Source organism: Mesocricetus auratus, unplaced genomic scaffold, assembly GCF_017639785.1.
Source record: "Mesocricetus auratus isolate SY011 unplaced genomic scaffold, BCM_Maur_2.0 Super-Scaffold_6730, whole genome shotgun sequence".
Taxonomy (NCBI): Eukaryota; Metazoa; Chordata; class Mammalia; order Rodentia; family Cricetidae; genus Mesocricetus; species Mesocricetus auratus.
In genome coordinates, this window is record NW_024429184.1 from 112,854,336 (window position 1) to 112,867,224 (window position 12,889).

Below are 12,889 nucleotides of genomic sequence, written 5' to 3' on the forward strand. Positions count from 1 at the left end.
TTATTAGAGTGGCTTACGGGCCGTGGTCCAGCTAGTCCAATAGTGGCTGTCTACAAATGGAAGGTCCAAGAATTCAATAGTTGTTCAGTCCACGAGGTTGGATGTCTTATCTGGTCTTCAGTGTACCCAGAATCCTGAAGAAGTAGGCTCTAACGCCGGTAAAGGAACGGGCTTGCCAGAATGAGCAAGAGCTTTCTTCTTCCTTTTATGGGCGCTGCCAGGTGAAGGTGAGACCTAGGTTAAAGGTGGATCTCCCACCTCAAAAGACTGGGCTAGAAGTGGGTCTTCCCACTTCATATGATTTAATTAAGAAAAAAAATACCTCACAGGTGCGCCCAGCCACTTTGGTTTTAGTTAATTGCAGACGTGATCAGGCTCACAACCAAGAAGAGCCACCACACTTTGTAAGTAAGTGTTCATTCGAGAGAGGAATGGTTTGGGGAGCGGGGGCAGGGATGTTTCCCCCAACTCTTTTTGTCAACGGAGCTAAAATACAAGTGGAAAGGAGATAACATGAGACTCAGATCAGTGCTGTGAGAACTCACTCACTGAATGAACATCTTATGTGGCAAGCTGGAGTCAGAACACAGCTGAAGCCACATTTCTTGTCTGTAAAAAGCTTACCTTCCTGTGGGAGACTTGGGGCAACCAAATGAGCAAGCCCTCCAATAGAATCCCTAAAGAAAGTAAGGCACGGTCACAGAGGCATGCTGCCAACAGTCAAGAAGGACTTTCTGAGATGGTGGCGCATGGCTGGCTGGCTGGATATTTTTACAGGGCAGTTGCATAGAGATGGGATCAATAGTGTCTCAGCTAAGGAAGAGGATGCTTGCCTGAGATGAAGACAGCATTGGAGGAAGCCTCTAAGATCTCTCTGTCCTCTCCTTATCCTCTGCAAACTACCATTTCCATATCCCTTGCTACTTACTGGGCATGCTTATTATTTATTAGCAATGTGGCCCTGAGCAGGATGTACTATCATTCTAATCAGATAGCTGTAACACGGCAATATGTATAACCCCAGTCTTGAAGCCTTGTTATGAAAAGACATGGTGTAGCAATAACTATGAATAATGGCCACGGAGTCTTTATTGTGTCGTGGGGACTACATTGTCTTCAGTTAATCTGATGATCTCTTCCCCGAGAGGTGGGAAGCATGTGGGCAGCAGATGAAGATGTTAGTGGACGGCTGACACCTTGCCTTAGGGTCCAGGGTGGTAGGGATGGCATTTGAGTCCAGGCTGTCTTCTTCCACAAACCCTCGTCTTCGCCCACACATCACCCAGACAGAGAAGCTGTAGATCCGTGCCTGTCTCTGCTCTACCCGCTGCCTGCAAGTGATGCCCTCACGTGCTTTGGCATCTATCATTATTAGGCCTATTTCCTTTCTTTCACTTCACAATTTTGAGTGATTCTTTTTTAAAGTAACTACAGTTTCGAATGATGCCCAGAAGTCAGAAATCTGCCACAGGACTGGATGGGGCTAGAAGCCACATTTCCTGATTTTAGGTCTTCCTCCTGCAGGGTGCCTCCTGGAGTTTTGCTTATTATAATTAAGCGTATTTTGAAAGGAGTCCTCAGAAGTGCTCGCTGAATTTGCTCCAGTAGATCCAGCTGTTTGCAAAACAATAGGTCCAATTTTCTGCTTTAATACTGCTTCTATTAACATTTAAAAGATTTTTCCATATTCATTATTCCTATTTTAAGCGAAAGATCCTCCGAGCATTTCGGTATTCATCAGCTGATGGAACCCACAGGGTTCTGGATCTGCCACCTGCCAGCCCGCTTACTGTCTGCGCCTGCTCCTTGTGCGTGTCTTCAGGGTTCTGCTTGTCTGCAGGCCTTGGAAGTGGGGAGGGATCTTTTTCTTGGAGAGTTTGTTGGCTTGCATTTGGCCATCCTCATCCCGTTGGATACCGAGAGTTGAACTTCAACATTAAAAATTTAAAAACGAACAACAAGCTTTTCTTGGCTGGGATTGTGGGGACGGAGAGTCAGTCTCTGAGGGGGGGGGGCTCGGGGGCTGAGAGCCCTGAGAGATGTTGTGAAGAAGGGAGTTCGTGCCAGGGAAGAGGTAGTAACAAGAACATCTCAGGCTGCTCTGACCTTTCCCTTGGGTGGGTGCAGGGTTCCAGCTAGAGTCCTAGCTGGGTGGATGGTGGCGTGGACCTTTAAACCCAGCACTTGGGGCCAGAGGCAGGCAGATTTCCGTGAGTTCAAGGCCAGCGTGGTCTACAAAGCCAGCGAGTTCTAGGCAGTCAGGGCTACACAGAGAAACCCTGTCTCAAAAAGAGAAGAAAGAAGAAGGAGGAGGAGGAGGAGGAGGAAGAGGAGGAGGAAGAGGAAGAAGAAGAAGAAAAACTGGAGTTCTTTCTGACTTCTCTGTGGTTGGGAGGTTCTGATATTCAAACACCTACCCTGTGTCTCCCCTTACAAGTCTAACAGGTGTTTACAATCCAATGCAATAAAAGCAAACTCCCAAATGTGCTCATCTTGCTTGTCCTGGCATCGACAACAACTTTGTCCTTGAAGATGCTCCCGTAAAAATGGAGACTTCCCTAACACTCCCCTTTCTTTCCCCACGAGATCCCATGAACCATTCATTGGTGTTACCTGTCAGCCAGTACCTTCTAAATAGACCCCAAGACCAACCGTCCTCACCACCTTTAATGTTGCCAGCTCCCCTCCCCCATTTCTGAGGTCTTCTAAATGTCCTGGGCTTTCACTCCTGCCAAGAGTGGTCCTGAATGCATTGACGCACATCCCCGTTCTAGCAAAGCTCTCAATGGCTTCGTGGTTCTCGAGGTGAAAGGTTGACGTTTTTTTGGTGGGTGAGTACTTTTGAGACGGGGTGACCTTCTATTCTCTATGTATCGAGGATGGCCTTGAACTTCTGATCCCCCCTGCTCCACCTCTTTGCAGTGCTGGGATTACAGCACCCACACTCTCAGTTGATAAGAATCAGACCCAGTGATTCATGCACCTTTGGCAAATACCCTAGGAACTGAACTACACCTCCAGCCTGAAAGTCCAAGTTTTAAAGTTTAAGTTTATTTTTACTTTGTTTCGTTGTACGAGTGCTTGCCTGAACCTCCTGTGAGACCAGAAGAGGGAAATGCATCCCCTGGAACTCGAGCTGCGGATGTCCATGAGCCTCTGTGTGGGTGTTGGGAACTGAACTTGGATATTCTGCAAGGACGAGTGCTCCTAACCACTGAGCCATCTCTCCAGCCCCAAATGGTCAATTCTTACCGTGGCTTCCTGGACGCCTGCCCCTCTCCATCCTCCTTCTTATCTAGCTCATCTTCTCACTGTTCACTGAACCTTAACCTCTCTAGTCTCCTTGCTGTTCCTCTGCCTGTCACTTGGACTTCTGTCTTGTGAAAGAAGGTTCCCTTGCCAGGAAAGCTTTGGTCCCGACCACGACCACTCTGTTAGCCACAGCAAGTTCTGCTCAATCAAGGCTCCCCACACCCCAGCGTAGCTGGAGATTCTTTCCAGCTTGGTCCCACAGCCATTAGCCCCAAATAAACACACAGACGCTATATTAATTATAAATGCTGGCCGATGGCTAGGGCTTCTTACTGGCTAGCTCTCTCTTAATTATTAACCCACAACTACTAATCTATGCATTTCTACATGGCCTTATCTTACCAGAGAATGCCTGGCATGTCCTATCTTCATGGTCTCTACATGGTGTCTGTTCGCCTCTCTCTGCCTTTCTCTCCCAAGTCTTCTCCTGGTGTGGTAGCACTGCCTATCCTTCTTGCCTGACTATTGACCGATCGTGTTTTATTCATCAACCAATAAGAGAAACATATATACAGAAGGACATCACCCATCACCCCAGCCTTTGCTTCCAGTCTCTACCCACCCCGTTTTATTCTCTGAGAACATGTATCAGCCTTTGATGCACATTATGTAGTTTACTTAATAGTTATGTTCATTGCCCCAGCCACAGCTCCCCAGGACGCAGGGGAGGGGTCTTGTCTCTCCTATGTATTATCTGTGGCTTGATCAGCACCTGCCACTTAAATATATTTGTTAGGGGAATGAATGCTAAGGCACCAACACAACACAGAGCCTGACTATATTTAGCTAAAAGCATTCCATTACAAAAAGACAGAGAGATGTGACTGGATCACGTCCAAGACTCCTGGAAATCCAAGGGCACCTCCATCCAGGAATGCGAATGAAGCCATCAGCCCCTGGCTGGAATGCCTGTTGTCTCTGCATCCTCCCTGGTGGCTTCATTCTCAGGCGGGTTTTCATTGCCACTGTGGACTGCTTTTGACAGGACTAAATGCAAAAGGCGTCTGGAAGCACACAGTCTGCCCTTCTTTTAGATAGATGGGGCTGCAGCGCACTGTGACTTCCACCTCATCCTAGGAGCCTTCCTACCAGCCTGCCTCAGGTACCAGGACCAATCACTGTGACCATTGGGCTGAAGTGCTCCCTCCCACTGGCCAAGAATGGGAAAGTCAGGGTATCAGGTTCATGAGGGCTCCATGGGTGGAGAGGAAGGTGGTGGGGTGCTTCTGTAAAGAGAGATGTAGACATCATGGCTGTGATCACTGCTCATTCATTATACTAAGTGATCTTTGCCGGACATGGTTCTGGTCGGTGTCTATTAACAGTGACGTAAGCCACTTAAGGGGAAAAGGACCCATTTTGGCTTCCCAGTCCACTGTAGTGGAAGACATGATGGATGGCTTGGTCAGAAGTTTTTTGTGAAAGCTTGTTGCTTGATGGAGGACCAAGACACAGGGACTGGAAGGGAGCACCATAGCCTTCAGGGACCTAGGTCTAACAGCTGTGTCTCCTACCCCTAAGTTTCCACACAGTCTCCCAAATGGTGCCACCTGCTGAGGAACAAGTATTCAAACACTGGGGTGACATTTCACAATCAAGCCACAACAGGTTCCTTATCAGTGCAAATGTCAAAATCCTTGGTCTGGCATCCATCTGAGGACCTGATATATGCAGCCTGGGTCTATGCCTCCTCCTTTGCCTCCCTCTACATCCTCTGTGTCCTCTTTGCCCAGAAACAGTGGGACAATGTTCAGCACCGGGTCTGTCACTTGTTCATCCATGAGTCTGTATACAAGCACTTACTATATGCTTCTGCTCGTTTAGTGATGTCTGCCCTGCAGGCTCTGTGCCTTCTTTCTCTATGAAAGCCAACATGTTCTCTACGGCCCAACTTGTCTTCTCTCTAGAGACAATGATTCAATCTCTCTGTCTTACTCCATAATATTTTACTTATTGCCTTGGAACCACTTTGGTTGGGTGTTCTTGGATTCATGTTACATATGTGCATCTGGATTTCCCGCACTGGGGTCTCCATTCTTGGAGGGTTTGGGGCATTACTTCTTATATATTCACACAGTTTCATCATGTTCTCATTGGGTCACATATCCCCAGAGAAGACCATGCCCACTGGGCCAAGCTGCCCCCAGGACAATTGATTGTGGGACTGAATTCCCACAACAGCTGCCTTTCCTCCCTAGTGTGAGAAGATGCTTGTGGGGTCAAGGGCCATTGATACTCAAAGGCTAGAGTGTCCAAGCCCAAGCCTTGTGGTTTTACAAATGCTGAAATTAAGAGACAAAGATATTTCCACAGCTGAGGCCCCGCCCACTGACAATCAGGTACAAAGACTGCTGCTATCCGGACGATGGAACTGCTAGTTTTCCTCGGTGATAACAGAAACACACCACGATGTCTGACGAGGTGGTGTAGAATGCCCTTGCTGTGGGACAGGTCTCTGTGCCCCAGCTCTAGGTGCCTTACTTTCCCTGGGCTGCTGCACGTCCCACACTGGGTAAGACAAGCCAGGGTTCACCTCGGAAAGGGCTGTAGGATTTCCATGAAGAAGTACTCGGAATCTCAGACTTTATAGCATGGTGTGACTTTGTGGCTCTTAAGGCAAACTGAAAACAATTCTTAGGATGTTTCCCAGGCAATTGATAAATCAGTGGAGACATTTCTTCCCCATCCCTACCAGAGGTGAACTGTAGCAGATTTTAGAGAGGATGCTAAGTCCACAGTTTTGGAGATGAAGCAACAGGTCCAGAGAAGCGGACCTTGTTTCAGTTCCACAGCAATTTTACGGTTGAGTGTACAGTTCTTAGAAGCTCTGGTTCCAAATCAGATCCTCTTTCCATAGCCCTAGGAACCTCTTGATGACCAGAGGCAGCTCTGTTGTGTGACAAGGCGCCAGTTTTGAGGGAGGGAGTTGGAGAAGGACTTGAGTTTCAGTGGAGGGGGATGGGCTGGGAAGTGACAAGACAATGTAGATCTCCCCAACAGAGACTCTGGGCTTCCCCGACAGGAACTGGGATCTGCTGTCCATTTGCAATGCAAAATTAGCTCTGCTGCCTCTCATTTTCTCAGGACCTTGAGCCACTTTCCTGTGGGTCAGAGAGGTTAAGCAGTTTACCCAAGGTAACACAGGTAGAGGAGTTGTGTTTTATTTAACCCCTGCATTGCCTTTTGCTTGTGGCAATGTTTAGAGGTGTACCCTAGAAATGGATTTGGAATTATCTAGTCAATATCTATTTGTGCCCAGAGGAAAAAGCATTAGGATTAGGCTGTGTAGGAGTTTGTTTATAACTCAAATCTGCATGATGTACGTGATTGACAGTGTGGGATCTTGGGACAAACGATCCAGGTTTCCTCATATGTACCTCCACCCCCTCAGGGTTTTTCTAACATCGTGCATCTTAACATGTACTTCACAGTATTTTGATAAGGGGACATGAGAGGCAGTGCTTCAAGTCCCATGACACAGTCCTCAATAATGTCAGCGTCCCTGACTCACTACTATATAATTTAATTAGAGAAGCAGCATGAGACATCGGGAGGGGGTGTATTCTAGATTTACAGTTGCAATTGTTTCTTTTGGGGGATCATGAAGGGGACTTTTAAACAAAAGCTTTGTGTCTGCTTGTCGAATTTGTGTTTTAATTGTTTGCTTGTAAGTGGATTTCTAAATGGGTACAAACTTTGGAAAACTTGGACTTTCTGTGTTCTGAAACATGGCAGCTTGATCTATTTCCCTGGACCGACTTGCCTGGATAAGTCGTAGACAGATAATTTTGGGCTAGACCAGGGTTATCTCTGGCCTGCTCTCCACCGACTAGACTTTGTTCGTTTCTTCACACTCCGCTTTGGGAAAGGACCCTCCCTTCCTGGTTGCTTGGATCAGGCTTCAAAGAGGGGGCGGTGGAGTAGGTCCCAACAAGTCCTAGTAACGTCTGTGAAGACTCAACGTCAGTTCACCCTCCTCCCAGCAGGTGGCAGTCTTCACCCTCTAGCCCTTAATCAGTCTTCTCCCCGGAAAGGTGGCTTTCTACCCATCAGACCCAGTGAATGCTCTCAGGAGGGAGTAATTCCAGCAACTTCTTCCTACTCTGGAGTGCGGCTCACAAATTTAGTAACTGTCTACTAGTCTTAGCCCAATGAAACAATATAGATTTGCTTTAGTGTAAGGAGAAATGAAAGAAAAGCAATTGAAATCAAACAGTGCACCTTTTAGTGCAAACGCTCGGGTGCGCTTTATGTAGACCTTAGGATGACATAGAAGCCAGGCTCACGGCTATGACTGCTGTGACTGTAACAGTGCCGGTGATGCTTGATAAAGTGGTTTTGTGCGTGTGTGTGGGTGGGGGGGGGGTGTATCTTCCTATGTACCGTAGGCTGGACTTGGCATGGAACCTGCCGTGCACTTTAAAGTCACAATCCTCCTGCCTCGGTCTCTTAAGTGCTAGGGTTACAGGTATGTACCACCATACCCTGCCTAATGGATCAGTTAAATGACTTTCTAACATGGCGGGCAGGTTTTAGCAGCACTCTGAACAAAATTGAAAACAAATTTACTCCAACGTGTGCATCTCAGTTTCCACAAACATATCTAAACCCACTCCCACAAATAAAATAAAATATTAAATAAATTAAGGAGATTAACAAATGGCTAGAGTTCAAATGACAGTGTCCCCCGAATGTGGGACAATGTTTTTGTTACGCAGTACTGTCTGTTGCAAGGTGTCTGGAGTCCTTTGCCTCTCAACTTCTGAATGCCTGTGGAAAAGCAGTGCTAAAAATAAAATTACAAATAAGTGTTTCCACAAATTTCCAGAATGCCCTCTAGGGGGCACCGCCAGCCTCATTAAGAGCGTCTGAGTACTGGGGCTGCTACAAGCTGTGTAAATGGATAGTCACACATGTGTCAGTGCTGGCCTCACAGTATAACCAGTTCCCATAAAACCTGGCTCTTAATTCAACTTATATATAAAATTTAAAATAGGTGCTTCATTTAGGATTGCAGCAACCTAATGATGGTAGCAATTAGGACATGCAAATCCTCTGTCTAGCCATGCACGTCTCAAGATCGGGGTATGGGTCAAATACTTACAGTAAGGTTTTGTGAAGTAACGATGTACTCTGTAAATGTAGCCAGATGCAGGAGTTTGAAGTTGTAGCAAAAAGTCTGTAAGGTGCCTCGGGAGTGATTTTTTTTAAACCTGGGATGGCGGGCCAAAATGAGAAAGTGGTAGATATGTTGAGTTAGACATTGCCAAGAGTAATTTTATCTGTTTCTTTTTCATATTAAAATGCGGCTACAGGAAAAGTTAAACACGTGCCCACAGCTTGTACCTCACTTCTGCTGGAGAATGCTGGAATAGAGAAAACTCCGAGCCAGTTTTTCGGCCGCTGAGACACCTTCTTGCTTTCTTTCTTTCTGACGGGAGTACACAGCATGCTGGAAGCATAGGAACAACGAACATGGTTTTTTTTTTTTTCTTTTACTTATCTAGATTTTTCAAGATAGAGTTTTTCTGTGTAGCCTTGGCTGTTCTGGAACTCACTCTGTTAGACCAGACTTCGGGACAGAACCTTCCAGTGGCAGGCAACCCCTCAAGTGATTATTATTATTGTTGTTGTTGCTATTTATTTTTCAAAACAGGTTCTCGTGCATCTCAGGTTGGCCTCAAACTCTATGTGGCCAAGCATGACCCTGAACTTTCCAACCTCCTTCGTGCTAGGGTTACGGGTGTGCACCACAGCCTCAAAATTTTTGTTTTATGCTTATGAAAGTGTTGCACACATGTATGACTGTGAACCACTTGTGTGCCTGGTGCCTGCAGAAGCCAGAAGGGGTTGTTAGCTGCCGCATGGGTGCTGGGAACAGAACCCGGGTCCTGTGGAAGTAGCCAGTGCTCTGAACTGCTGAGCCATCTCCGGGCTCCTGTGCCCCGGATCCAGTTTTACGAAGCAGCGCTGGGAATTGCATCCGGGACTTTGCGCTAGCCAGGCAAACACTCTACCAATTGAGCTACACTCCCTGATTTCTGATGAAGTCTCAGATCCGGGCCTGTGGTTCTGGGAGGGGAGATGGTTTTCCACACACTCCTCTGCCTCTTGTCTGTGAGATCCTTCGCTTTACTTACTGGTGTGGGAGTTTGACCCAAGATACAAGGACCTGTGCCAGCCCTGCTCAGAGGCAGCGAGGAAGATGCATTTCAAAGCTCAGGAAGACAGCTTGTTGCTGCTGTAGATACCCAGATAAGGCTGTGGCTCCGTTTCAAAGCAAACTCTGGGATATCAGTGCTGACAACCACCCTCTAGGTTACAGCCTAGCCAGGGAGTGGCCTCACCTGATCGGGCATTACAACAGTTAGTTACGGATTCAGAACATGAAGAGAGCACGTGTGAAATCATCTGTATTTCAGTCTTAAGGAACCATGTTCTCTCCCTGGGAGGTCAATCTCACACCGTGAGGTAGATGCCTTAATGGCGAGAGGCCTGAGCTTTGGAGCTGGACCTGGGCTTGACTAATGACTGTTGCATTGTGGCTGTGGGGTCTAGCTCAGGTAACTTAACCTCTCTGGGCTGGAGTTTCCAGTTTCCGCTTGGGAACATCTCCACAAAAGCAGGCAGCCCTGGAGGAGCAGGTGCATTACAGAGGGACATGCGCGGCAGGTGCGGAGAACGTCTCTGCAGAAAATCCTCTAAGGGCAGTGCCTTTCAGCTGGCTTTGCTCAGAATTTGGTCCCAGGAAATCTAATTTTTAAAACAAAAGAGTTTTGTGGGTACTGTATTTTTGGAAACAGTGTGTCCCCAGTGAAACTGATGAAGAATGGCATTGTGGTAACCCTTCTGAGAAGTCGTGGCTAAAGAAATTAGTTTCACTTGCTTTCACTCAGGGTTTCCCATGTTTATTTCATCAGGGTTACCCCCACCTCAAAGAACAATCAAGTCTGTGAGCTGGTAAAAAGTGACCCAAGAGGATCTGGAGAGATGGCCTAGCGGGTAAGACTGTTTTTTCAGTGGACTCGAGTTCAATTCCCAGCACCTACATGGTAGCTCACGCCTGTCTGTGACTACAGTTCCAGGAGACCTAACACCCTTACACAGGCAAAATAACAATGCACAGCCGGGAGTTGGTGGTGCACGCCTTTAATCCCAGCACTTGGAAGGCAGAGGCAGGTGGATCTCTGTGAGTTCGAGACCAGCCTGGTCTACAAAAGCTAGTTCCAGGACAGACTCCAAAGCCACAGAGAAACCCTGCCTCGAAAAACAAACAAACAAACAAACAAACACAACAACAACAACAAAACTAACCAATGCACAATAAATAAATAAATTTAAGAAAATGACTCAGGAAAAGTCTCTCCCTCTAAGTAGCCCCTCAGTCCCACTTTTAGCTGGACTCCCTCTCGGGTCTTCCTGTAGTGTGAATGAGGAGAGATGATGGTACAGGCTGTCACACGCCACTGACATCCATTCCTGAGGGAGCTCGGACGAGCTTGGAAGCCTTTTTAAAAGGTCAGGGAGCCCAGGCAGTCTCTTGAAGGGTTATGCTGGGTCTTCCTACCTTAGGTGGCTTAGATTTTGTTCCTTGTGTATTTTTTAAAATCCACGAACTCTTAGAGCTCTCTACAAATGATCAACAGCTATAATAACCTTCTGACATAACAATATTTCAAAAGGAAATGAGGACTGTTGCTTACACACACACACACACACACACACAGAGAGAGAGCTTACGAGCAGATTAAAAGGACATAATTAATTTATAAGCCCTATCCTGATTAGGAAGGATAGATATAGATGTGAGGAGATCACTAAAGGATAATGTCCAGACTCAATTTGCAATAATTGCACATTTCTTTCACCAAGACATATCTCTGATATAATCTCCCAAATCTCCAAATACACATAAAACAAGTCTCAGTAAATGACATCAGACAGGACAGGATAAAGATACTGTTCCTAAAAGGATTTGGGTCTAAATCAAAATGCACAGAAGCAGACCTAGAAAGCTCTGAATTCTTTTTGTTTAAAGAAAAATTACTAGAAAAATTTCAAGTGTAAAATTCTAGAGCAATCGTTTAATAATCTGGAAATGTCAACATTTCTCCATCTTATTTTGTAAATGTTTAAACATGAACGTGTATATATATATATATATATATATATATATATATATATATATATATAACAGGACTAGCTTTTCCTTATTAAGTTGCAGACATCACGGCACATCACCTTAAATATTTAAGCATGTATCTCTTACATAAAGGACATTGTCCCATATGATCACATGGCATTATCTTGCCTAAGAACATTCACAATAATTCTGTGGTTGCACCTGGTGCCAAATCCACAGTCAGATTTCCTGAGGAAACAGACAAAGCTCATATATTGCATTTATTTATAGCAATTTGTTTTTTGTGGAGCTGGAATGTGGCTCTTCTACCTTTAACATTTCCTCATCTAATGACCCTTGTGTGAAGCTAATGCTTTGTAGGTGTCTGGCTTTGTTTCATGGGCTCTTTTCTCTTGGGTTACTTAACAAGTTCTTCTATGCCTGTCATTTCTGTAAACCAAGAGCTAGGCTTGCTTAGACACATCTGAAAGTCTTTGTTCTAGACTACCTCACAGGTGGGCTTATTCTCTCTCTCTCTCTCTCTCTCTCTCTCTCTCTCTCTCTTTCTCTCTCTCTGTCTGTCTGTCTGTCTGTCTCTTTGTCTGTCTGTCTGTCTGTCTCTGTCTCTCGTGTGTGTGTGTGTGTGTGTGTGTGTGTGTGTGTGTGTGTGTGTGTGTGTGTGTAAGCCAGAGACCAATTTTGGGTGTCATTCTTCAGGACACAAAATATTTCGTTCTTTGAGACAGAGTCTCTCGTTGGCCTGGAGCCTACCAAGGTTTCCAATGTGGATTTTGGGGATAGAACTGGGTTTCATGCTTGCATAGTGAGCATTTTACCCCCTCTTTACCCTACTGCTTAGTGTGCTTAGTCTTGCTTGTATTCTGTTCCCAGGTGACGACAAACAGACCCCTGTTTAGGGTGACTGGGGGTTGAACTCTGTCTAGTTTGAATTCAAGCAGAAGAAAAATGGCAGCGTGTTGACTGCTGAGGATTGGGTTTTCTTCAGCCAAGTACATGTATTCATCTGTATTTTTAAAATGTGAAGCGCTTTTAATATTGAGCTAGTACTGTTTATCACAAAAGTTTTAGAAAAATACAGCAAGTGCCAAAAGAAAGAAAAAAGACTATTGCTGTTCTGCCTCTTAGGTAGAACTACTAATGTCTTATGTATCTACTCTTTTCTTTCCTATAGCATTCTGTAGCAAATTTACAATACTTAACATAAAATTTAGTTACATTTTCCTACTAAATTTGTAATAAAAACAATTCCCACATTTCAAAATTTTTGTGAGTTTTTTGAAAAATGACTGCATGATCTTTTATATTGTTGAATTCTTACTGTTGGAAATTTAAAAGTTTTTATTCTGGATATAAGTAATGTTATGGAGAATATCTTTATCTAGATAAATATTTCTGTCCTTTGAAAATCATTTCCTCAGGAGAAATTATTGGGCT